This window comes from Hyla sarda, chromosome 1 (genome assembly GCF_029499605.1).
Source record: "Hyla sarda isolate aHylSar1 chromosome 1, aHylSar1.hap1, whole genome shotgun sequence".
Classification (NCBI taxonomy): Eukaryota; Metazoa; Chordata; class Amphibia; order Anura; family Hylidae; genus Hyla; species Hyla sarda.
In genome coordinates this window covers 587,647,588-587,672,064 of record NC_079189.1, presented here as the reverse complement: position 1 = coordinate 587,672,064, position 24,477 = coordinate 587,647,588, and positions in this window count along the sequence as shown.

The window sequence follows — 24,477 nt, the reverse complement described above, 5'->3', positions numbered from 1 at the left end:
GAACCAACTCAATAAAGCCTTCTTGATGTTAGAAGACCAGGAAAACCGGAGTCGGAGGAAAAACGTGAGGATTAAAGGCGTTCCCGAGACATACGCTTCGGAAGCCCTCCATGGCGTCACCATGCAGATTTTCGCCTCCTTGCTAGGAGATGAAAGAGCGGCAGCCATTGTTATAGAACGGGTCCACAGGGCGCTTAAGCCTAAGCCTCAACCAAACGAACCTCCCAGAGACTTGGTCTGCGGGCTGCTCAGCTATCTGGACACCGCTGCGGTCCTCAGGGCTAATAGAGAAACCGAGGACTTGAGATTTGAAGGTACGCAGATTCAGATCTACCAAGATATCGCTCCATCCACGCTGGCTAAGCGACGTCTCCTTAACCCCCTGCTGCAGAAACTCAGAGAGCACCACTTACCTTACATGTGGTTGTTCCCTTTCGGCATCTCCATATTGAAGGGTGGAAAAAGGATCTCTATCAGGTCTCCAGATGAGCTCGATAAAGCCTGGGCGCTGCTGGAAATTGACCCAATTGCCATCCCCTCCTGGCTGCCAGTGAATATGTGCCACACACTGCCGTCGCTCCCGAAGCAGATTGGAGGCCCGCGAGCAGAAAAGCCTAAACCTTCTAAAGCCCGCAGACATGCAGCTAAGCTACAGAAGGACTATGACACCACCTGATCTCCACCGGTCTCCTGTCCGATAAGTATATTGCCTTCATTTAAGATTTAAGTTTTCTAGTTACTATACTGCCCGCCTTGGCCGTTATAGCCCGATTGCAGAGCGCCTGGCTATTGTTGCTTGCCTGGAACTCCTCAGCACTTGCGGAACGACCCTGCTGTGTTCTGTCGGTGGACTTCCATTGTTCCACAGCCTGACAGCCTTTGTGTTACTCTACAGCTTGACCTGTCAGTTCTTAATGTTGTGGGGCTGCGATGCAAAGTTTCCCCTGTAGCGCTGCATATTGCATTTCCCTGGCCTTTCCCCCCCCCATCTCCTGGCCCTATGCCGTAGATCACGGCATCTCTCGCTGCCACCACCCCCCCCCTCCTTTCACTGCATAGTACCTGCTCGTGACTGCTACCACCCACAACCTGCTAGCCGAGAGCTACCCCATTGCCACCCACATGATTTGGGTCCTGGACTTCCCTGCTCCTATGGCCCCTTCCCTAACCCTTTCTTGGCCCCCCGCGGACACCTGGAGGCATGAGATTCACCGGCCGAACGGGCCACTGCTGTATGCTCCACTCGGTCATCTGAGGTATAACTGGACTGTTGGCATCCCATGGACTGGCACGAGGGACACGCCTTGATACCTACCAAGTAGACGGGATGAGCCGCTACTGAGCTCCCTCGGCCTTGCTTTGATGCCTTATTTTTCTAAGGGGTCCGTGTGTGGTCTAACCGACTGGCGGGGGGGGGGGGGGGGGGTGGCTGGCTGGCTGAGTGGCTGGGGAGGGGGGTCATGTCATGTCATGCTGTGTCATGTTGTTTCATTTAATTTCATTTTATCTGCTTTAACCTAATTTGCTGTGCATACTAGTCTGGGATTCTTACAGCTAGCTACCTATTACAGTGGGTTCGTACTTAGCCTGCTATTTGTTCCATGCGGGATGTTCTACACATATGTTACTCTGAGGGCTGTATTTCTTAACATTTACCTATTTTAGAGTTTTAAGGTTCTAATAATGGTCGATTTGGTCGTCGGTTCAGGAATTTATCCGTAACCCTACTTTCTATACCCACCTTTATCCTTCTCTCTTTGTAGAAAGGCTATCCCCTCTTCATTTCCCCCCTCACCTGTACGCCTTAGTACTTCGCCATCCCATTGGCTGCTTTATCACCTATAGTGAACTGTTTCCCCCTTTTTCACTATCTGACCCTCTCATTCTTTCCCCTTTCTGCTTTTACTCCTTCCCCCCCCTCCCGCTTGGTGTCTTGTTCGGTCTACCCCCCCGGCCCTGGTGCGTCTGCCACCAGTCTCGTCTTGTTTCTTGTGTCTCCCCTGTCTTGTCAACCCCTTGTTCGCGCCTGCTACATCCAGCTGCTACCCTGTGTACCATGGCCACTCTCCAGTTTATGACGTACAATGTACATGGCTTTAATTCTCCATGTAAGAGACATAATGTATTGTCTTTATTGCAGAAAGAGAAAGTGTCTGTACTGTTCTTACAGGAAACACATTTTAAGAAGCATAGGATTCCCAAACTACCTTCTAACTACTTTTCTCTTTGGTTTCATAGTGGGAGCTCGAACTCCTCCTCCAGAGGGGTATCTATTGCACTGCAGAGGGAAGTCCCCTTCCAACTCCTTGACTCTTACGACTCAGCTGACGGGAGGGCGCTGTTCATAAAAGGTAGGATCGGAGCCGTGACATACACTTTAGCCTCCCTTTATGCCCCAAACAAGAAACAGATTCCCTGGCTGTTGGGTACATTGGAGAGATTGAGGGCCTTCGCGGAGGGTCCTATTATCATAGGAGCTGACTTGAACGTCGCTCTAGAACCCCTACTGGACTACTCTACGCGGAGGTCGGCAGTCCGACCGGTTGACCTACGCACCCTGAGGAACAAACTACAGGAGTTGGGTCTTGCTGACATCTGGCGTCTGCACAACCCAGGTGACCACTCCTACACTTTCTTCTCCACCCCCCACCAGTCTGCTCAGCGCCTGGATTACCTCCTCTGCCATGAAAGCCTCCTACCATCGTTCCACCACTCCACAATAGCACCTAGGACTTTGTCAGACCACTCACCCGTCACTGCCGCGTCCACTCTCACGCACCTCCCCAGGCGGGACTGGACGTGGCGCCTAAATGACTCCTTACTGTCGCATCCAGAAACGGTTTCTAACCTCTCATATCAAATTCAAGCCTTCTTTGATATAAATCTCACTCCAGACGTTTCCTGGCCAACGGTATGGGAGACGCATAAAGCATACATGCGAGGCATCTTAATTGCCTTAGGCTCTAAAGTCAAGAAAGAGAGGGCACGAGAGGTCTCCTCCCTATTGGAGCGACTTACCGAGCTCGAGAGACGATTCAGAGCTCCGTTCTCCCCATCCGTTGCCCGGGAACTCACTTCTGTTCGGGAACAGCTGCGAGATATACTCACTCAGAAACATGCAGACTCTGTAATCCGCTTCCGTCAAAAGTTATTCCAACACGGGGACAAGGGGGGGCGATTGATGTCGGCTATGATTAAAAAGCGGAAGGAGAAAACATTTATCCCTGCCATCAAAACAGACGCACACCAACTAACCACAGACACTAAGAAAATAGCCTCGGCTTTCACGGATTATTATACTACCTTATACAATATCTCCCCCCATGTCCCTGACCACACACAACGATCTCAAGCTATAACATCCTTTCTGAGCTCGCTGGCATTACCTACCTTGACTGCAGAGGAGGGTGCATCCCTCTTGGAGCTTTGCACCATTGAAGAGGTACAGAAAGTACTACAATCCTTCCCTAACGGCAAAAGCCCGGGCCCAGATGGACTTAGCTTGACTTACTATAAGACATTTCAGGAGGTCCTGGCCCCCAAGTTGATGCACTGGTGCAACGTGCCTGCCTGCTCAAGCGCTCGAAGCACATATTACTATCCTTCCTAAAGAAGGCAAGGATCATCTCTTATGTTCCAGCTACAGGCCCATATCCTTACTCAATATTGACGTGAAGGTGTGGGCCAAGGTGCTAACGCTTAGACTGGGGCAATATCTACCACACCTCATACATCCGGATCAAACAGGTTTCGTGCGCGGCAGGGAGGGCAGACACAACGCCCTTAGGGTGATGCACGCAATGCATTATGCTAGGTCCACACACACACCGCTTATCCTCCTCGGCACAGACGCCGAGAAGGCATTCGACAGAGTTTCCTGGCAGTACTTACAACACACATTGGCCTCCTTTGGAGTGCCCCAAGCATTCACAGCAGCCGTCATGTCGCTTTACTCGAGCCCGAGCGCGCGCGTTAGGGTCAATGGCACTTTGTCCCCCTCCTTCCAGATCAGAAATGGTACCCGGCAGGGGTGCCCCCTGTCCCCGTCATTGTACATCACAGTCATGGAGACACTATTGCAGGCTTTACGGAGGGAGAAGCTGATTGAGGGCTTGGTGGTGGGTGAGCATGAACATAAAGCCGCTGCTTTCGCGGACGATCTGCTCCTTCTCATCACGAACCCGGAGACCGCCTTACCAAAAGTACAAGACTTGCTAGACCATTTCGGCTCGCTTTCCAACTTCAAGGTCAATTACACTAAGTCGGAAATATTGAATGTTTCCTTGCCCAACACTAGAGCCGTACTCTTACAAAACTCCTCCCCTTACCGATGGCCGTCAGACCACATTACTTACCTAGGCATTGCCTTGCCCCCATCGCTGTCCGACCTGTTTACAGCCAACTACGTGCCTATGTTTGCAAAACTGAAACGACAGTTAGAGTATTACCAGCTGCCCTTCCTGTCGTGGATGGGTAGGCGGAATCTACTACAGACGTACATTATGCCCTCCATCCTGTATTTGCTCAGAATGGTACCTATTGCCTTACCGACCAAGCATTTGCTTCAATGGAAGCGATTGTTCTCCTCCTTCCTCTGGTCAGGCAAGAAGCCACGCTTGCCGTACAAACTCCTGCTCAGGCGTAAATCACACGGGGGCATAGCTCTCCCGGATGTTGAGCAATGGTACCGGGTGGTGCATTTGCAGAGATGGACGGAGATTTTCTCTCGCACTAGCCTTCTGCAGGGCACTTCTTTAGAATCACTACAACTAGCGGTACCTGATACCTCCCGCGAGAGAACACTCTGGCTCCCCTCGACAGACATAATCACCCAGATAGCTAACCCATTGCTGAGGGGCACACTCCTGCTTAAAAAGGCTTTTGATAGGTCGGGCAGACGTATGGTGGGAGGCAGACCTACCCTGTCTCCAGCTTTACCGAGCTCACTGATTCCGCACATCCTGACGCCCCACGCCTCGGAGGTGGATGGTGTTTGGAGACATTTTAGATCCGTACCGCTGAAGCTTTTGTGTAGGGATGGCCACCCACCGTCTCAGGAGGTAATCCAGGAGCTGATCCCGACTACGACTCTAAATTTCATGCAAAGCTACATTATACGGCGCACATGTGCCTCCTTATTGAGGCAATATGCCATCGGCTCCGACCTATCCTGGGTAGACAGACTAGCTTTCGCTACCACAGACATTGACACTAAGCCGCGGCTTTCTGTCTTCCGCTCACATTACATGGACGAGGATGGTGCTACTCCCCCGCTTTTCCTTACCTCTTGGGAAAAGGAATTGAAGGTTATCCTCACTGACGCTGACAAGAAGAAGATTCTAGATAGCTCCCATGGGTTCTCTAAATGCGTTAGGTTACAGGAAGGACATTACAAGCTGCTAGTTAGGTGGTATAGGACACCCGAGCTGCTCAGACATTGGGGCCTCACACAGACATCGGAGTGCTGGAGATGTGGGGGTGACATTGGCTCCCTATCACACATATGGTGGCACTGCCCCCTCCTAACAGACTTCTGGAAGGGTGTGGGGGAGACTATGACTGAGGTGACTGGCACTAGGGTTGACCTTACACCACTCCAGATCTTCCTAGGGCTCCCGGGCTCGGGGTGCCCCCTACATCCCAAATCCCTGACAGCGCATCTACTCACGGCGGCTAAGGCCCTTATCCCGTTACACTGGCGTCAGACCACTCCGCCAACTGTTGATGAATGGAAGGGCAGAGTCTCACAGATATGCCGCTTGGAGGAGTTGTCGAGCTGGGGGACTCACACACATGACCGTTTTCTGCAGACGTGGACCCCGTGGAGGAAATACCTAGCCTCCCCCGGAACTCCCTAATTACTGCTCGCTGTTTCCTTTGTTTCTTCTGACCTTTCCCCACATACCACGCACTCGGGTTTGGATGTACCGATTGAACTCCATCAGTACTGCACTTTACCCACATTCGCGTCTGCCCTTGTCCTCGTGTTCTCCCACGCCCCTCACCTCTTTTTCCTCTCCCTATTGTGTCCTTCCTCACCCCCATCTCATCCATTACCCTCCTATTGTGGTCGCCCTCCTTCCTCCACCTTCTCACCCCACCTTCTCTTCCATCACTTTTTAATTCCCGACCACTTACTCTATGTTCTTCACCCCCTACTCTTTCTCTCCATCTCAATTTCTCTCCATGCTACCATGTAAGTTGAATCATCTTGCCTGAGACAGACTATCCATGGTACACGGGTGCAGCCGGCCTCGCTCGTGGACAGTAGGTCCTCTCTCACATCCTTGCATATGTGTCATGTCCCCGGCCCGCAATGTCTCTTTTGTGGGTTTTCCAGGGGTCTTGTACATACTTAGGACTCATTGTGCAGACACCTACCGTTTATTAGTCTGTCGAATGTCTTAGGCGCTATGTACTTGTGAACTTACATAATTATTGTTGAATTCCTTGGTTGACTCAACTGTTGTGTCTTGAAAATTCATAAATAAAGAATTGATAAAAAAAAGAAAGACAGGTCGACCTCACCCCTTCCCTCTACCTGGATCGACCTGTCTCCCCTACGCAGAGCCTCCAGGAGGCGCTGTTGCAAGTAACCCCCGGGGACGGACGGAGACGGGGACCCCCCTGGACCCCCGGCAGCGACATTAGCATAGCTCCTAGGAGCAGTCACTGCCGGGGGGGCAGCCGGGCCAGACCCAGACCCAGAACCACCATTCACACCACCACTCACATCATCCTTTTTCCCATTCATACCACTACTCCCACCAACATTCACTCCACTGACACTCCTCTCATCCACAACACTACTACACTCAGCATTCTCACTCATACCCTGCCTAACTGATTCTGGGCTGGCTGGGATTTGTAGTACCGCTGGCTTAATTACAGTCTTTTTTTCCGGCTTGGCTGCTGCTGCTGCTGACGATGGCTTCTCCTGACTGAGCAATGATCCCGGCACCGGGACACTCCCCCCCCTCACAGGGGAGTTCCCCGCAGTGCCCGCAGAACAAACTGAACTCGGGGGACCGCCCCCCGAGCACACGGACTCAACGCTCTCTGGCGCCCGGACACTCCCCCCCCTCACAGGGGAGTGCCCCGCGGCGCCAGTAGTGCCCACAGTACTCGGGGAACCGCCCCCCGAGAACACGGCAGCGTAACTCTCCTCTGGCACTTGGACACGCCCCCTGCCACCCTGGGGCGGTCCTGCAGTGCCAGAGCTGCCCGGCATGAGCCCATCCTGCCCTTCCCTACCGACAGGATGGGTGGGCTTCACAACTATTGCGCCCTTAGCCTTTCCTGACGCCTTACTGTAACTCTTTTTATTATAAAAATGAAAAACAAATCTGATACAAAACATAAAACAAAAACAAGCTTAACCAGCTATAACAAACATAACATAAATAAAATTACAAAAACAAAATCTGCCTAACCGGCCAGCCCAAATTTACTAAAATATACTTTTACTTTTTTCACATACCAAAAAACTAAATATCACACTCAAACACGCATTCCAAAAAGAACATAAAAATAGCCCAACTTGGCTTATAAAAATATATAAAACATAAAATAAGCACGACTTGGCTATGTTACGCCGAGCGCTCCGGGTCCCCGCTCCTCCCCGGAGCGCTCGCTACACTTCCCTCACTGCAGCGCCCCGGTCGGTTCCACGGACCCGGGGCGCTGCGTTACCACCTCCGGCCGGGATGCGATTCGCGATGCGGGTAGCGCCCGCTCGCGATGCGCACCCCGGCTCCCGTACCTTACTCGCTCCCCGTCAGTTCTGTCCCGGCGCGCGCGGCCCCGCTCCCTAGGGCGCGCGCGCGCCGGGTCTTTGCGATTTAAAGGGCCACTGCACCGCTGATTGGTGCAGTGGTTCCAATTAGTGTTTACACCTGTGCACTTCCCTATATCACCTCACTTCCCCTTCACTCCCTCGCCGGATCTTGTTGCCCTAGTGCCAGTGAAAGCGTTCCTTGTGTGTTCCTTGCCTGTGATTCCAGACCTTCTGCCGTTGCCCCTGACTACGATCCTTGCTGCCTGCCCCGACCTTCTGCTACGTCCGACCTTGCTTCTGTCTACTCCCTTGTACCGCGCCTATCTTCAGCAGCCAGAGAGGTTGAGCCGTTGCTAGGGGATACGACCTGGTCACTACCGCCGCAGCAAGACCATCCCGCTTTGCGGCGGGCTCTGGTGAAAACCAGTAGTGACTTAGAACCGATCCTCTAGCACGGTCCACGCCAATCCCTCTCTGGCACAGAGGATCCACCACCTGCCAGCCGGCATCGTGACAGTAGATCCGGCCATGGATCCCGCTGAAGTTCCTCTGCCAGTTGTCGCTGACCTCACCACGGTGGTCGCCCAGCAGTCACAACAGATTGCGCAACAAGGCCAACAGCTGTCTCAACTGACTGTTATGCTACAACAGTTACTACCACAGCTCCAGCAATCATCTCCTCCGCCAGCTCCTGTACCTCCTCCGCAGCGAGTGGCCGCTTCTGGAATACGACTATCCTTGCCGGATAAATTTGATGGGGACTCTAAGTTTTGCCGTGGCTTTCTTTCCCAATGTTCATTACACTTGGAGATGATGTCGGACCAGTTCCCCACTGAAAGGTCTAAGGTGGCTTTCGTAGTCAGCCTGCTGTCTGGAAAAGCCCTGGCTTGGGCCACACCGCTCTGGGACCGCAATGACCCCGTCACTGCCTCTGTACACTCCTTCTTCTCGGAAATTCGAAGTGTCTTTGAGGAACCTGCCCGAGCCTCTTCTGCTGAGACTGCCCTGTTGAACCTGGTCCAGGGTAATTCTTCCGTTGGCGAGTATGCCGTACAGTTCCGTACCCTTGCTTCAGAATTATCCTGGAATAATGAGGCACTCTGCGCGACCTTTAAAAAAGGCCTATCCAGCAACATTAAAGATGTTCTGGCCGCACGAGAAATCCCTGCTAACCTACATGAACTCATCCATCTTGCCACTCGCATTGACATGCGTTTTTCCGAACGGCGTCAGGAGCTCCGCCAGGATATGGACTCTGTTCGCACGAGGCGTTTCTTCTCCCCGGCTCCTCTCTCCTCTGGTCCCCTGCAATCTGTTCCTGTGCCTCCCGCCGTGGAGGCTATGCAGGTCGACCGGTCTCGCCTGACACCCCAAGAGAGGACACGACGCCGCATGGAGAATCTCTGCCTGTACTGTGCTAGTACCGAACACTTCCTGAAGGATTGTCCTATCCGTCCTCCCCGCCTGGAAAGACGTCCGCTGACTCCGCACAAAAGTGAGACAGTCCTTGATGTCTACTCTGCTTCTCCACGTCTTACTGTACCTGTGCGGATGTCTGCCTCTGCCTTCTCCTTCTCTGCTGTGGCCTTCTTGGACTCTGGATCTGCAGGAAATTTTATCTTAGCCTCTCTCGTCAACAGGTTCAACATCCCGGTGACCAGTCTCGCCAGACCCCTCTACATCAATTGTGTAAACAATGAAAGATTGGACTGTACTATACGTTTCCGCACGGAGCCCCTTCTAATGTGCATCGGATCTCATCACGAGAGGATTGAACTGTTGGTCCTCCCCAATTGCACTTCTGAAATCCTTCTTGGACTTCCCTGGCTTCAACTCCATTCCCCAATCCTGGATTGGTCCACTGGGGAGATCAAGAGTTGGGGGCCCTCTTGTTCCAAGGACTGCTTAAAACCGGTTCCCAGTAAACCTTGCCGTGTCCCTGTGCTTCCTCATGTAACCGGTCTCCCTAAGGCCTATATGGACTTTGCGGACGTTTTTTGCAAAAAACAAGCTGAGACTCTACCTCCTCACAGGCCTTATGATTGTCCCATTGACCTCCTCCCGGGCACTACTCCACCCCGGGGCAGAATCTATCCTCTGTCCGTCCCAGAGACTCTTGCCATGTCTGAATACGTCCAAGAAAATTTAAAAAAGGGCTTTATCCGTAAATCCTCCTCTCCTGCCGGAGCCGGATTTTTCTTTGTGTCCAAAAAAGATGGCTCTCTACGTCCTTGCATTGACTACCGCGGTCTTAATAAAATCACGGTTAAGAACCGCTACCCCCTACCCCTCATCTCTGAACTCTTTGATCGTCTCCAAGGTGCCCATATTTTTACCAAACTGGACTTAAGAGGTGCTTATAATCTCATCCGCATCAGAGAGGGGGATGAATGGAAAACGGCATTTAACACCAGAGATGGACACTTTGAGTATCTGGTCATGCCCTTTGGTCTATGCAACGCCCCTGCCGTCTTCCAAGACTTTGTTAATGAAATTTTTCGTGATCTCCTATACTCCTGTGTTGTTGTATATCTGGACGATATCCTGATTTTTTCTGCCAATCTTGAAGAACACCGCCAGCATGTCCGTATGGTTCTTCAGAGACTTCGTGATAATCAACTCTATGCCAAAATAGAGAAATGTCTGTTTGAATGCCAATCTCTTCCTTTTCTAGGATACTTGGTCTCTGGCCAGGGACTACAAATGGACCCAGATAAACTCTCTGCCGTCTTAGATTGGCCACGCCCCTCCGGACTCCGTGCCATCCAACGTTTTTTGGGGTTCGCCAATTATTACAGGCAATTTATTCCACATTTTTCTACCATTGTGGCTCCTATTGTGGCTTTAACAAAAAAAAATGCCGATCCCAAGTCTTGGCCTCCTCAAGCGGAAGACGCCTTTAAACGACTCAAGTCTGCCTTTTCTTCGGGTCCCGTGCTCTCCAGACCTGACCCATCTAAACCCTTCCTATTGGAGGTTGATGCCTCCTCAGTGGGAGCTGGAGCTGTCCTTCTACAAAAAAACTCTTCCGGGCATGCTGTTACTTGTGGTTTTTTTTCCAGGACCTTCTCTCCGGCGGAGAGGAACTACTCCATCGGGGATCGAGAGCTTCTAGCCATTAAATTAGCACTTGAGGAATGGAGGCATCTGCTGGAGGGATCAAGATTTCCAGTTATTATTTACACCGATCACAAGAACCTCTCCTACCTCCAGTCTGCCCAACGGCTGAATCCTCGTCAGGCCAGGTGGTCTCTGTTCTTTGCCCGATTTAATTTTGAAATTCACTTTCGGCCTGCTGATAAGAACATTAGGGCCGATGCTCTCTCTCGTTCCTCAGATGCCTCTGAAATTGAACTCTCTCCTCAACACATCATTCCTCCTGACTGCCTGATTTCCACTTCTCCAGCCTCCATCAGGCAAACTCCTCCAGGAAAGACCTTTGTTTCTCCACGCCAACGCCTTGGGATCCTCAAATGGGGTCACTCCTCCCATCTCGCAGGTCATGCGGGCATCAAGAAATCTGTGCAACTCATCTCTCGCTTCTATTGGTGGCCGACTCTAGAGACTGATGTGGTGGACTTTGTGCGAGCCTGCACTATCTGTGCCCGGGATAAGACTCCTCGCCAGAAGCCCGCTGGTTTTCTTCATCCTCTACCTGTCCCCGAACAACCTTGGTCTCTGATTGGTATGGATTTTATTACTGACTTACCCCCATCCCATGGCAACACTGTTATTTGGGTGGTCGTTGATCGATTCTCCAAAATGGCACATTTCATCCCTCTTCCTGGTCTTCCTTCAGCGCCTCAGTTGGCTAAACAATTTTTTGTACACATTTTTCGTCTTCACGGGTTGCCTACACAGATCGTCTCGGATAGAGGCGTCCAATTTGTGTCTAAATTCTGGAGGGCTCTCTGTAAACAACTCAAGATTAAATTAAATTTTTCTTCTGCATACCATCCTCAATCCAATGGACAAGTAGAGAGAATTAACCAGATCTTGGGTGACTATTTACGACATTTTGTTTCCTCCCGCCAGGATGACTGGGCAGATCTTCTACCTTGGGCCGAATTCTCGTATAATTTCAGAATCTCTGAATCTTCCTCCAAATCTCCGTTTTTCGTGGTGTACGGCCGTCACCCTCTTCCCCCCCTCCCTACCCCCTTGCCCTCTGGTCTGCCCGCTGTGGATGAAATTTCTCGTGATCTTTCCACCATATGGAAAGAGACCCAAAATTCTCTCTTACAGGCTTCTTCTCGCATGAAGAGATTCGCAGATAAGAAAAGAAGAGCTCCTCCCATTTTTTCCCCTGGAGACAAGGTATGGCTCTCCGCTAAATATGTCCGTTTCCGTGTCCCGAGCTATAAGTTGGGACCACGCTATCTTGGTCCTTTTAAAGTTTTGTGTCAAATTAATCCTGTCTCTTACAAACTTCTTCTTCCTCCTTCTCTTCGTATCCCTAATGCCTTTCACGTCTCTCTTCTTAAACCTCTCATCCTCAACCGTTTTTCTCCTAAATCTGTTCCTCCCACTCCTGTTTCCGGCTCCTCGGACATCTTCTCTGTCAAAGAGATTTTGGCCTCTAAAAAGGTCAGGGGAAGAACTTTTTTTTTAGTGGATTGGGAGGGTTGTGGTCCAGAAGAGAGGTCCTGGGAACCTGAGGACAATATCCTGGACAAAAGTCTGATCCTCAGGTTCTCAGGCCCCAAGAAGAGGGGGAGACCCAAGGGGGGGGGTACTGTTACGCCGAGCGCTCCGGGTCCCCGCTCCTCCCCGGAGCGCTCGCTACACTTCCCTCACTGCAGCGCCCCGGTCGGTTCCACGGACCCGGGGCGCTGCGTTACCACCTCCGGCCGGGATGCGATTCGCGATGCGGGTAGCGCCCGCTCGCGATGCGCACCCCGGCTCCCGTACCTTACTCGCTCCCCGTCAGTTCTGTCCCGGCGCGCGCGGCCCCGCTCCCTAGGGCGCGCGCGCGCCGGGTCTTTGCGATTTAAAGGGCCACTGCACCGCTGATTGGTGCAGTGGTTCCAATTAGTGTTTACACCTGTGCACTTCCCTATATCACCTCACTTCCCCTTCACTCCCTCGCCGGATCTTGTTGCCCTAGTGCCAGTGAAAGCGTTCCTTGTGTGTTCCTTGCCTGTGATTCCAGACCTTCTGCCGTTGCCCCTGACTACGATCCTTGCTGCCTGCCCCGACCTTCTGCTACGTCCGACCTTGCTTCTGTCTACTCCCTTGTACCGCGCCTATCTTCAGCAGCCAGAGAGGTTGAGCCGTTGCTAGGGGATACGACCTGGTCACTACCGCCGCAGCAAGACCATCCCGCTTTGCGGCGGGCTCTGGTGAAAACCAGTAGTGACTTAGAACCGATCCTCTAGCACGGTCCACGCCAATCCCTCTCTGGCACAGAGGATCCACCACCTGCCAGCCGGCATCGTGACAGGCTATAAAACAAAAGAAAAGGAACATAAAGGTAGCACAACTTGGCTGTAACTCAAAAATGACCCTTACCCAGGGGAAAAAATAAAAAAAAATAAAAAAAGTAAAAAAAAATATTTCAGCACAACTTGCTAATAAATAACACTCTGCCTCACAGCCAGAGATCCACCGGTGAAAGAAGGGCAGGGAAAAGCAGCGCGGCCGGAGAGAGGGCCCAAAGAGCCCAGCCCCATGCACCGCCCCCGCACGGCCGCAAGGCCCGCGAAGCACGCCCAGCACGGCAAGGAGCCGAGGACGGCCAGAGAGGATCTGCGCGCGGCCCAGAAACCGGCGAGAGCCGGACCCAAAAAGAGCAAGCCACAACCGAAGAAAAGGACAACACCGCCGAAAAGCGAGACCGCGAAGCCGGAGGCGAGGAGAACAGAGACACCGGAGGGGAGCAGCCCCCCCAAGGAGGAAAAAATAAAATATAAAATTTTATACACAAACATGTATACATGCATATACGCAAGCATACACATACATATACATACATATATATATATATACATACACATAAACGCACACATATACATACACATAAACACATATGACACTACTTAACTACTGGCCCGACTGCACTATACACTATATAATATAAAACAATATAAATACAAAACCCAATATATACAAAACACAATATATACAAAACTTACTGAAAATACACAAAAATATACTACAGAAAACAACGGAAAACACCTACACTAAAACTGTCCCCTCACCCACACCACCCCTCCTGTACATGGGTCAGAGTCCATACCGTCCATACAGTTCTCAAAGTCCAGTCCTTAACTGACCCATGTCAGGACCCCAAAACACCACAAAACCACCACCCACAAATACACCCTCCCCACCTAACACTCCTCCCAACCAACTTATATACAAACTTATACATTCTGAACCACCACCCCCTTTAGGCCCAAGTTTGGTTGCCTGTAAGCCCTTCATACCATGTAAATTGAAAACAAAACAAAAAGCTAATGTGCACATGCATCAGCCCACCACCAGGGAGAAGGATGGCAGACCTGATACATAAATCATTTTATACTCTTTCCCTAACTCCCCCTACAATTCTCCCTAATTCTATCCCTACAATAAATCTGACCCTACCCTCACCCTATCTCTACCCCTATAACACTGCCCCTAACCAAAAATAAAAGGTACTCTACCCAAAAGGTTTAGTACCTAGGGCACATGAAATGAGAAACCTCTCCACAGGAGAGAAGCCCTACTGGTACCAAGACTGCCATACTCCAAAGACCTGATCTTCCCGAGGTCACCAGTGATGTTCCTACAGACCTCCACTTCGGAGAGGATTTTCTGTTGGGTCGACACTAAGCACCGTGCGTTCCACGTGTAGTACCTAACCACTAAACTGACTAAAAATAAAGTGCCCCGATCTCGGCCACCCAGGTTCCTGAATGCCCCATAAGCCCACTCCGGATAGGCAAGGCCGGCAAGTTGACTCCAGCCGATGGAAGCGCCCACCCTGTTGTAGACCCCTATGTTAAAGGGACAATGAAGCAGGAAGTGGTCCATGCTTTCCAGCGTGTCCCCGCACTCTTCTCGGGGACATCCCCGGTCATCAGAGTTCCTGTACTTCAGGTTGTCCTTTACACATAGCTTCCCCTGAAAGCAGCGCCAGGCCAAGTCCCAAAACTTCTGGGGGATCCTTTTCATGTTTAAAAGATACAACCCCTCCCTCAGATCCCGACCTGGGCAGTCCCTGAGCGCCAGAGGCTTCTGGAAGTGGGTCAACAGAACCAGTTTGTCAAGGAACTGCCTTGACTGGGTCCTGATCTCCCACACTCCCAGACCCCACCGACGTATCGCCTTCAGAGTCGGGGTAGCGTAAGCCGGAAGATATCCATGGGGCGTACGGAGGTCCTTCACTTGCCCTCCTGTCTCCCATTCCTGGAAGAAAGGCCGAAACCACTCCTTGCAGGAGAGTACCCACGGAGGAGCCCTCTCTTTCCAGAGGTTTGCAATGTTGGCTTTCAAGAAGGTGTTCGTTAAGAACACCACGGGGTTTACCATAGATAAACCCCCTAGTCTCCTCGTGCGGTACGTAACCTCCCTCTTGACTAGGTTCAACCTGTTCCCCCATAACAGTTGGAAAAACAGGCTGTAGACCCTAGTGTAGTAAGCCTCTGGTAAGATACATACACTGCCCAGATAGATAAACAAGGGGAGCAGGTACGATTTGATCAGGTGTACCCTTTCCCTGAGGGTCATAGACCAACCCTTCCACTGGTTCACCCTCTGAGTGGCATCCTGGAGCTTACCGTCCCAGTTTTTGGTGGGATAATCATCCTGGCCGAATGTGATGCCCAGAATTTTTGCTGACTCTTGGAGCCCTGGAAGGGTGTCAGGGAGATCAAACGTGGGATCTCCCCCTCCCAGCCAGAGACTTTCACACTTATCCCGGTTGATCTTGGACCCGGATGCCTCCGAGTAGCGGTCCACCTCTGACATCACCACATCGACCTCCTCCCGTGAGGAGACGAAAATAGTGACATCATCAGCGTACGCCACTACTCTCTGGGCGACATCCGGCTCCGCCAGAGTCATCCCGACTCCCGTCAACGGCCCACAATCTACCCTCCGGACGAAGGGATCGATTGCGAACACGTATAACAGCGGGCTCAAAGGACAACCCTGACGGACTCCGGACCCCACCTCAAAAGAGCGGCCAGACCAACCGTTCACCAGCGGGAAACTCTCTGCCCCTGCATATAAGGTGACAAGCCAATTCACAAAAGTACTCGGTAAGCCATATCTCAGGAGGACGGACCAGAGGTACTCGTGGTTCACCCGATCAAATGCTTTGGCCTGATCCAAGGACAGCATGTACCCCTTCCAGAGACCCGCACTACTCCGCTCCACTGCCTCCCTGACACTGAGGACAGCACTTAAGGTGCTTCGGCCCGGAACAGAGCAGTGCTGGGCCCCCGAAAGGAGCCAGGGTGCAAATTTCACCAACCGATTAAACAGTATCTTGGCCAGAAGCTTCCTGTCCGTATTGAGAAGAGCTATGGGCCTCCAATTCTCAATCCGGCTAGGATCTTTACCCTTTGACAGAAGAATCAGGGCTGACCTCCTCATTGACTTTGGTAGAGTGCCCGAGGAGAGACACTCATTGAATACCTCAGTCAAGAGGGGAGCTAAAGACTCCTTAAAGGTCCTGTACCACTCGGATGTTAAGCCATCCGGACCTGGCGACTTCTTGGGGGCGAGCCCCTCGATCGCCAGTCTCACTTCCTCTTCCCTGATTTCTTCTGCCAAAACATCAAGAGAGGGGTCTACCCCTGGCTCAGGAATAGTTTCAGCCAGGAAAGCCGACATCCCATCTCGATCTAGATCCTTCCTTCCCAAGAGGTGCAAGTAGAAGGATCTGACGACCTCCAGGATCCCTGATCTGGACCGATTCAGAGATCCCGTACTATCAATCAGTCCTGAGACCACTTTACTACTCACTGACATCTTACAGTTCTTGTAAGGGTCGGGCGAGCGGTACCTCCCGTAATCCCTCTCAAAAACCAAAGATGCGTGCCTATCGTACTGACACCCCATCAGCAAGGATTTCACTCTGGAGATATCCTCCCGGCTACCTCCAGTCGAGACAAGGAGCTCGAGTTTCCTCCTCAGACCCTGATACAGGCGGTACCTATTCAGGGACCTGAGGCTCGAGAGCTGGCGGAAGAACCCCGCAACCCGCTTCTTGAATATCTCCCACCACTCTGACTTACTACTACAAAAGTCCACCCCCTTCATGAGGACATCTAAGATCAGGTACCTGACTCTGAAGAAAATCCTCAAAGGACTGTCTTATCTCCGCTTCCTCCAGGAGGGACGAATTCAGCTTCCAATAACCTTTACCCATCCGGGGGGTCTCTGAAACATTCAAGGAAAACAAAATCATACAGTGATCGGAGAATTCCACCTCAACCACGGACACTGCGGAAGAGACGGCTTCCTCCTTTAAATAAAACCTGTCTATCCTAGACCTGCAGCTACCTCGATGATAGGTGAAACCCACGTGGCCTGAGGGGCTCCGGATGTGGGCGTCCTCTAGGCGAGCTTCCCTAACTATATTATTGAGGGCCACGCTATCGTAAGCCAGCGGACCATTGGAACCTCTCCTATCTTGGGACCTCGTGACATTATTGAAGTCCCCTCCAAAAATCACTTGCCGGCTAGTAAAAAGGAAGGGCTTAATCCTCATAAAGAGATCTTTGCGGCCCCACTTGGTTTGTGGGGCGTAGATGTTAATGAGCCGGAGCTCTTGCCCCTTCATGAGGACATCTAAGATCAGGCACCTCCCCATTTCTAACTCAATAACCCGTCGGCATTCAACCGGAGCGGTAAAAAGGACCGCCACCCCACTATACGGCTCAGCCGCAAGAGACCAGTGGGAGGGACCGCGCCTCCACTCTCTTCTGGCTTTTACCAGGGAGGCTAGATCTGACAACCTGGTCTCCTGCAGATACAAAATGTCGGCTTCAACATGGCCGAGAAAATCAAAGGCTGCGAATCTAGCCGTATCAGACTTTATGCTGGCACAGTTAATGGATGCCAGCGTCAATGGGGTGAGTGCCGCCATCATGGGTGATTAAGTTAGACGGCCTCACCTTTATTTCTTCTTCCCCTTCTTCTTCGTGCCCTCATCCCCAGAAGAAGAAGAAAGGGCAGGACCGCTTTTACCCCTTTTTTTGGACTCACTCTGGTCCATATGGTCCCCGTCTCCGTCCGACCCCGGTCTAGCCCTGCCCTCTGAGGAAGGTGCCTCAACAGGACAGGGCCCAGTTCCCCCCAGAGGCTCTCTCTCCCTAGGCACCCCGCCCTCACCTTCCCCCTCCAAGGAGGGGGAGGAGATGTTATCAAGGACGAGGTACCGGTTTGACAGGTCAACCAGAGGGGGGGCAGTCAGGCTTCCGCTTTGGACCCGGCCCGCAGTACGAGGGAGAGAGGGCTTGGACCTCTTCTTTCTCCCTTTCCTTTTGCCCTTGTCTTTCTTTTTGGCCTTCTCTACACTCTCCTCATCCACACTTTCATAGTGGGAGGAATCGGAAGAGTCGGCCATATTGCCTTCCTCTTCGCCCAGTCTCCTGACCTCCTCATCCAGCACGTCCTCCTCCAGGGCTTCAGTCATTTCAGGGCCAGCTTCAGGAGCAGGGGCCGGAGCTACCCCCGTCACTTGGGCACTCTCCTGCTCCCTACTCCTCCTCCGATTTTCCTCCCGCCTTAGTTTGGCGGGGCCCTTCTTCCTCACTAGCCCTGGTGCGCCCCCATCCCTGCTCGTACCCTCTCCAGCCGAGGCAACTTCACAGCTCTCCCCAGCCGGAGCGGCCGCCGCACGGGCGAAGGCGCTAGGGCAACGGCTGAAAGGGTGCCCGAGGACACCACACAGATGGCAGCGGATCTGCCTACAGGATGCGGCCAGATGACCCACCCCACCACACAAAGCACAGACCTGTACAGTACAGGCTGCGCTAAAATGGGTGGGGCTACCACACCTGTGACAGACCTTAGGCTGCCCCTGGTAGAAGACCTGGATCCTGTCACGTCCAAGGAAGGCGGCTGACGGAATGTGGGCAACCGTACTCCCTGAACGCCTGAGTTTGACGGAAAACGTCCAGGCCCCGGACCAGATCCCGTGCTCATCAATGTTTTTCTTGGGCATGTCCGTCACATCCCCATACCGACCGAGCCAGGTCATGATGTCGTAACAAGAAAGTGACTCGTTACGGGTCAAAACGGTCACCTTCTTGACCGAGTTCTGACGGGAAATTGCCTTTACGGCAAAATCCCGCCAGCCGGGCTCGTTCTTCGCCACCTCGTAGTTTGACCAGAAGAGTTCGAGACCCTCTGGCCGAACGAAACTGACGTCAAACTCGGACGTACCGTAGGGGTGGATCAGGGCAAAGATGTCACTCGCCCTGAATTCCATCTGGAGGAGGAGCTCAACCACTTTAGCGCGAGGTGGGCACGCATCCTCACCCCTCCAAATCAGACGGACCACATTCCTGCGGTTATTGTCCTGCCCGGTTGTCGGGAGGGACCAGACCACCTCCCCATTCTGCTCTCGGAAAGCCCCCAAACCGTGCCTCTCTATCCAGAAAGACAGGTCGACCTCACCCCTTCCCTCTACCTGGATCGACCTGTCTCCCCTACGCAGAGCCTCCAGGAGGCGCTGTTGCAAGTAACCCCCGGGGACGGACGGAGACGGGGACCCCCCTGGACCCCCGGCAGCGACATTAGCATAGCTCCTAGGAGCAGTCACTGCCGGGGGGGCAGCCGGGCCAGACCCAGACCCAGACCCAGAACCACCATTCACACCACCACTCACATCATCCTTTTTTCCATCCATACCACTACTCCCACCAACATTCACTCCACTGACACTCCTCTCATCCACAACACTACTACACTCAGCATTCTCACTCATACCCTGCCTAACTGATTCTGGGCTGGCTGGGAATTGTAGTACTGCTGGCTTAACTACATTCTTTTTGTCCGGCTTGGCTGCTGCTGCTGCTGATGATGGTTCCTCCTGACTGGGCAATGATCCAGGCACCGGGACACTCCCCCCCCTCACAGGGGAGTTCCCCGCAGTGCCCGCAGAACAAACTGTACTCGGGGGACCGCCCCCCGAGCACACGGACTCAACGCTCTCTGGCGCCCGGACACTCCCCCCCCTCACAGGGGAGTGCCCCGCAGCGCCAGTAGTGCCCACAGTACTCGGGGAACCGCCCCCCGAGCACACGGCAGCGTAACTTGTCTCTGGCACTTGGACACGCCCCCTGCCACCCTGGGGCGGTCCTGCAGTGCCAGAGCTGCCCGGCATGAGCCCATCCTGCCCTTCCCTACCGACAGGATGGGTGGGCTTCACAACTATTGCGCCCTTAGCCTTTCCTGACGCCTTACTGTACTCCCCGTGCTGGCCCCGCTCCACCACAGGAACGGGGTCTGGCAGTTTGGGGGAGCCCGCAGCCTGAACCAGCTTTGCAGCTGGCCCAGACTGCTGGAAGGGGACAAATACATATTGTACCGTCTCCTTTGTCTTCCTTTTCTTGGACCTCTGCTTGACCACCACATCTTCACACTCCTCGTCCCCAAAGGTGAAATTCTGGAGGTGGGCTGGGGACTCCTGCATCACAATTGCCCTCAGCAGACCCCCAGCCTCACCCTCCACGTCATCCTCCTCACTCTCGCTTGGCGGAAGTGCCACCTGTCCAGCCTCAATGTAGCTGTCCTGGGTCTGGGTGTCACCTGGAGTAGCTACAACTCCCACACTTTCCTCCATCTTCTCCTCTTCACCACCATCCTCACTATCTTCGCCGCCACTACTCTCCCCATCATCCACCTCCACCTTACCTGGGGATTTCGTGGCGGCAAACCGATTGCTGTTGATCAGCTTCTCCTTGAAGAGACCGCTCCCCTCCAGTATCTCCGCTCTCCTCGCCTCCAGCCTCACAATCTCGCCTTTCAGCGATGTTATCCTCTTCTTCAGTTCTGGCTTGCTCTTTCTGGATCCGGTACTCATCAGACTCTGGGTCGCACGCAGATCCTCTCTGGCCATCCTCAGCTCCTTGCCGCGCTGCTCGTACTCCGCAAACCTTGCGGCCATGCGGGAGCAGTATGTGGAACTGGACTCGCCGGGCCCACTCTCCGACCACATCTCCACACTGCCTTTCCGTGCCTTTCTTCCACCAGTGGATCTCTGGCTGGCACCCGTAGCCTGGGTAGCAGAGCCTGCATTGCTGCAGACTCTGCCCGATCTTCTCCCGGCCGGAACAATGGCTGTCGAAGTTTTCACTCCACTTCCCGCCAGCCTGGAACGGGGAGTGGAGCCACGAGGCTCCATTGCAGGAGCTTCTTCCCCAGGAATCTGCCACAAACCTGGGGAAGGCTTGTTGGATATCTCTGCTTGGTTCTGCTCTGCTGGAAGTCTCAGGAGACACACCCGCACACACCCTGCTGGGAGCAGTAACTCTTTTTATTATAAAAATGCAAAACAAATCAGATACAAAATATTAAACAAAAACAAGCTTAACCAGCTATAACAAACATAACATAAATAAAATTGCAAAAACAAATTCTGCCTAACCGGCCAGCCCAAATTTACTAAAATACACTTTTACTTTTTTCACATACCAAAAAACTAAATATCACACTCAAACACGCATTCCAAAAAGAACATAAAAATAGCCCAACTTGGCTTATAAAAATATATAAAACATAAAATAAGCACGACTTGGCTATAAAACAAAAGAAAAGGAACATAAAGGTAGCACAACTTGGCTGTAACTCAAAAATGACCCTTACCCAGTGGAAAAAAAAAAAAGCACAACTTGCTAATAAATAACACTCTGCCTCACAGCCAGAGATCCACCGGTGAAAGAAGGGCAGGGAAAAGCAGCGCGGAGACGCGGCCGGAGAGAGGGCCCAAAGAGCCCAGCCCCACGCACCGCCCCCGCACGGCCGCAAGGCCCGCGAAGCACGCCCAGCACGGCAAGGAGCCGAGGACGGCCAGAGAGGATCCGCGCGCGGCCCAGAAACCGGCGAGAGCCGGACCCAAAAAGAGCAAGCCACAACCGAAGAAAAGGACAACACCGCCGAAAAGCGAGACCGCGAAGCCGGAAGCGAGGAGAACAGAGACACCGGAGGGGAGCAGCCCCCCCAAGGAGGAAAAAATTAAATATAAAATTTTATACACAAACATGTATACATGCATATACGCAAGCATACACATACATACATATATATATATATACATACAAATGTATATACACATAAACGCACACATATACATACACATAAACACATATGACACTACTTAACTACTGGCCCGACTGCACTATACACTATATAATATAAAACAATATAAATACAAAACCCAATATATACAAAACACAATACAAAACTTACTGAAAATACACAAAAATATACTACAGAAAACAACGGAAAACACCTACACTAAAACTGTCCCCTCACCCACACCACCACTCCTGTACATGGGTCAGAGTCCATACCGTCCATACAGTTCACAAAGTCCAGTCCTTAACTGACCCATGTCAGGACCCCAAAACACCACAAAACCACCACCCACAAATACACCCTCCCCACCTAACACTCCTCCCAACCAACTTATATACAAACTTATACATTCTGAACCACCACCCCCTTTAGGCCCAAGTTTGGTTGCCTGTAAGCCCTTCATACCATGTAAATTGAAAACAAAACAAAAAGCTAATGTGCACATGCATCAGCCCACCACCAGGGAGAAGGATGGCAGACCTGATACATAAATCATTTTATACTCTTTCCCTAACTCCCCCTACAATTCTCCCTAATTCTATCCCTACAATAAATCTGACCCTACCCTCACCCTATCTCTACCCCTATAACACTGCCCCTAACCAAAAATAAAAGGTACTCTACCCAAAAGGTTTAGTACCTAGGGCACATGAAATGAGAAACCTCTCCACAGGAGAGAAGCCCTACTGGTACCAAGACTGCCATACTCCAAAGACCTGATCTTCCCGAGGTCACCAGTGATGTTCCTACAGACCTCCACCTCGGAGAGGATTTTCTGTTGGGTCGACACTAAGCACCGTGCGTTCCACGTGTAGTACCTAACCACTAAACTGACTAAAAATAAAGTGCCCCGATCTCGGCCACCCAGGTTCCTGAATGCCCCATAAGCCCACTCCGGATAGGCAAGGCCGGCAAGTTGACTCCAGCCGATGGAAGCGCCCACCCTGTTGTAGACCCCTATGTTAAAGGGACAATGAAGCAGGAAGTGGTCCATGCTTTCCAGCGTGTCCCCACACTCTTCTCGGGGACATCCCCGGTCATCAGAGTTCCTGTACTTCAGGTTGTCCCTTACACATAGCTTCCCCTGAAAGCAGCGCCAGGCCAAGTCCCAAAACTTCTGGGGGATCCTTTACATGTTTAAAAGATACAACCCCTCCCTCAGATCCCGACCTGGGCAGTCCCTGAGCGCCAGAGGCTTCTGGAAGTGGGTCAACAGAACCCGTTTGTCAAGGAACTGCCTTGACTGGGTCCTGATCTCCCACACTCCCAGACCCCACCGACGTATCGCCTTCAGAGTCGGGGTAGCGTAAGCCGGAAGATATCCATGTGGTGTACGGAGGTCCTTCACTTGCCCTCCTGTCTCCCATTCCTGGAAGAAAGGCCGAAACCACTCCTTGCAGGAGAGTACCCACGGAGGAGCCCTCTCTTTCCAGAGGTTTGCAATGTTGGCTTTCAAGAAGGTGTTCGTTAAGAACACCACGGGGTTTACCATAGATAAACCCCCTAGTCTCCTCGTGCGGTACGTAACCTCCCTCTTGACTAGGTTCAACCTGTTCCCCCATAACAGTTGGAAAAACAGGCTGTAGACCCTAGTGTAGTAAGCCTCTGGTAAGATACATACACTGCCCAGATAGATAAACAAGGGGAGCAGGTACGATTTGATCAGGTGTACCCTTTCCCTGAGGGTCATAGACCAACCCTTCCACTGGTTCACCCTCTGAGTGGCATCCTGGAGCTTACCATCCCAGTTTTTGGTGGGATAATCATCCTGGCCGAATGTGATGCCCAGAATTTTTGCTGACTCTTGGAGCCCTGGAAGGGTGTCAGGGAGATCAAACGTGGGATCTCCCCCTCCCAGCCAGAGACTTTCACACTTATCCCGGTTGATCTTGGACCCGGATGCCTCCGAGTAGCGGTCCACCTCTGACATCACCACATCGACCTCCTCCCGTGAGGAGACGAAAATAGTGACATCATCAGCGTACGCCACCACTCTCTGGGCGACATCCGGCTCAGCCAGAGTCATCCCGACTCCCGCCAACGGCCCACAATCTACCCTCCGGACGAAGGGATCGATTGCGAACACGTATAACAGCGGGCTCAAAGGACAACCCTGACGGACTCCGGACCCCACCTCAAAAGAGCGGCCAGACCAACCGTTCACCAGCGGGAAACTCTCTGCCCCTGCATATAAGGTGACAAGCCAATTCACAAAAGTACTCGGTAAGCCATATCTCAGGAGGACGGACCAGAGGTATTCGTGGTTCACCCGATCAAATGCTTTGGCCTGATCCAAGGACAGCATGTACCCCTTCCAGAGACCCGCACTACTCCGCTCCACTGCCTCCCTGACACTGAGGACAGCACTTAAGGTGCTTCGGCCCGGAACAGAGCAGTGCTGG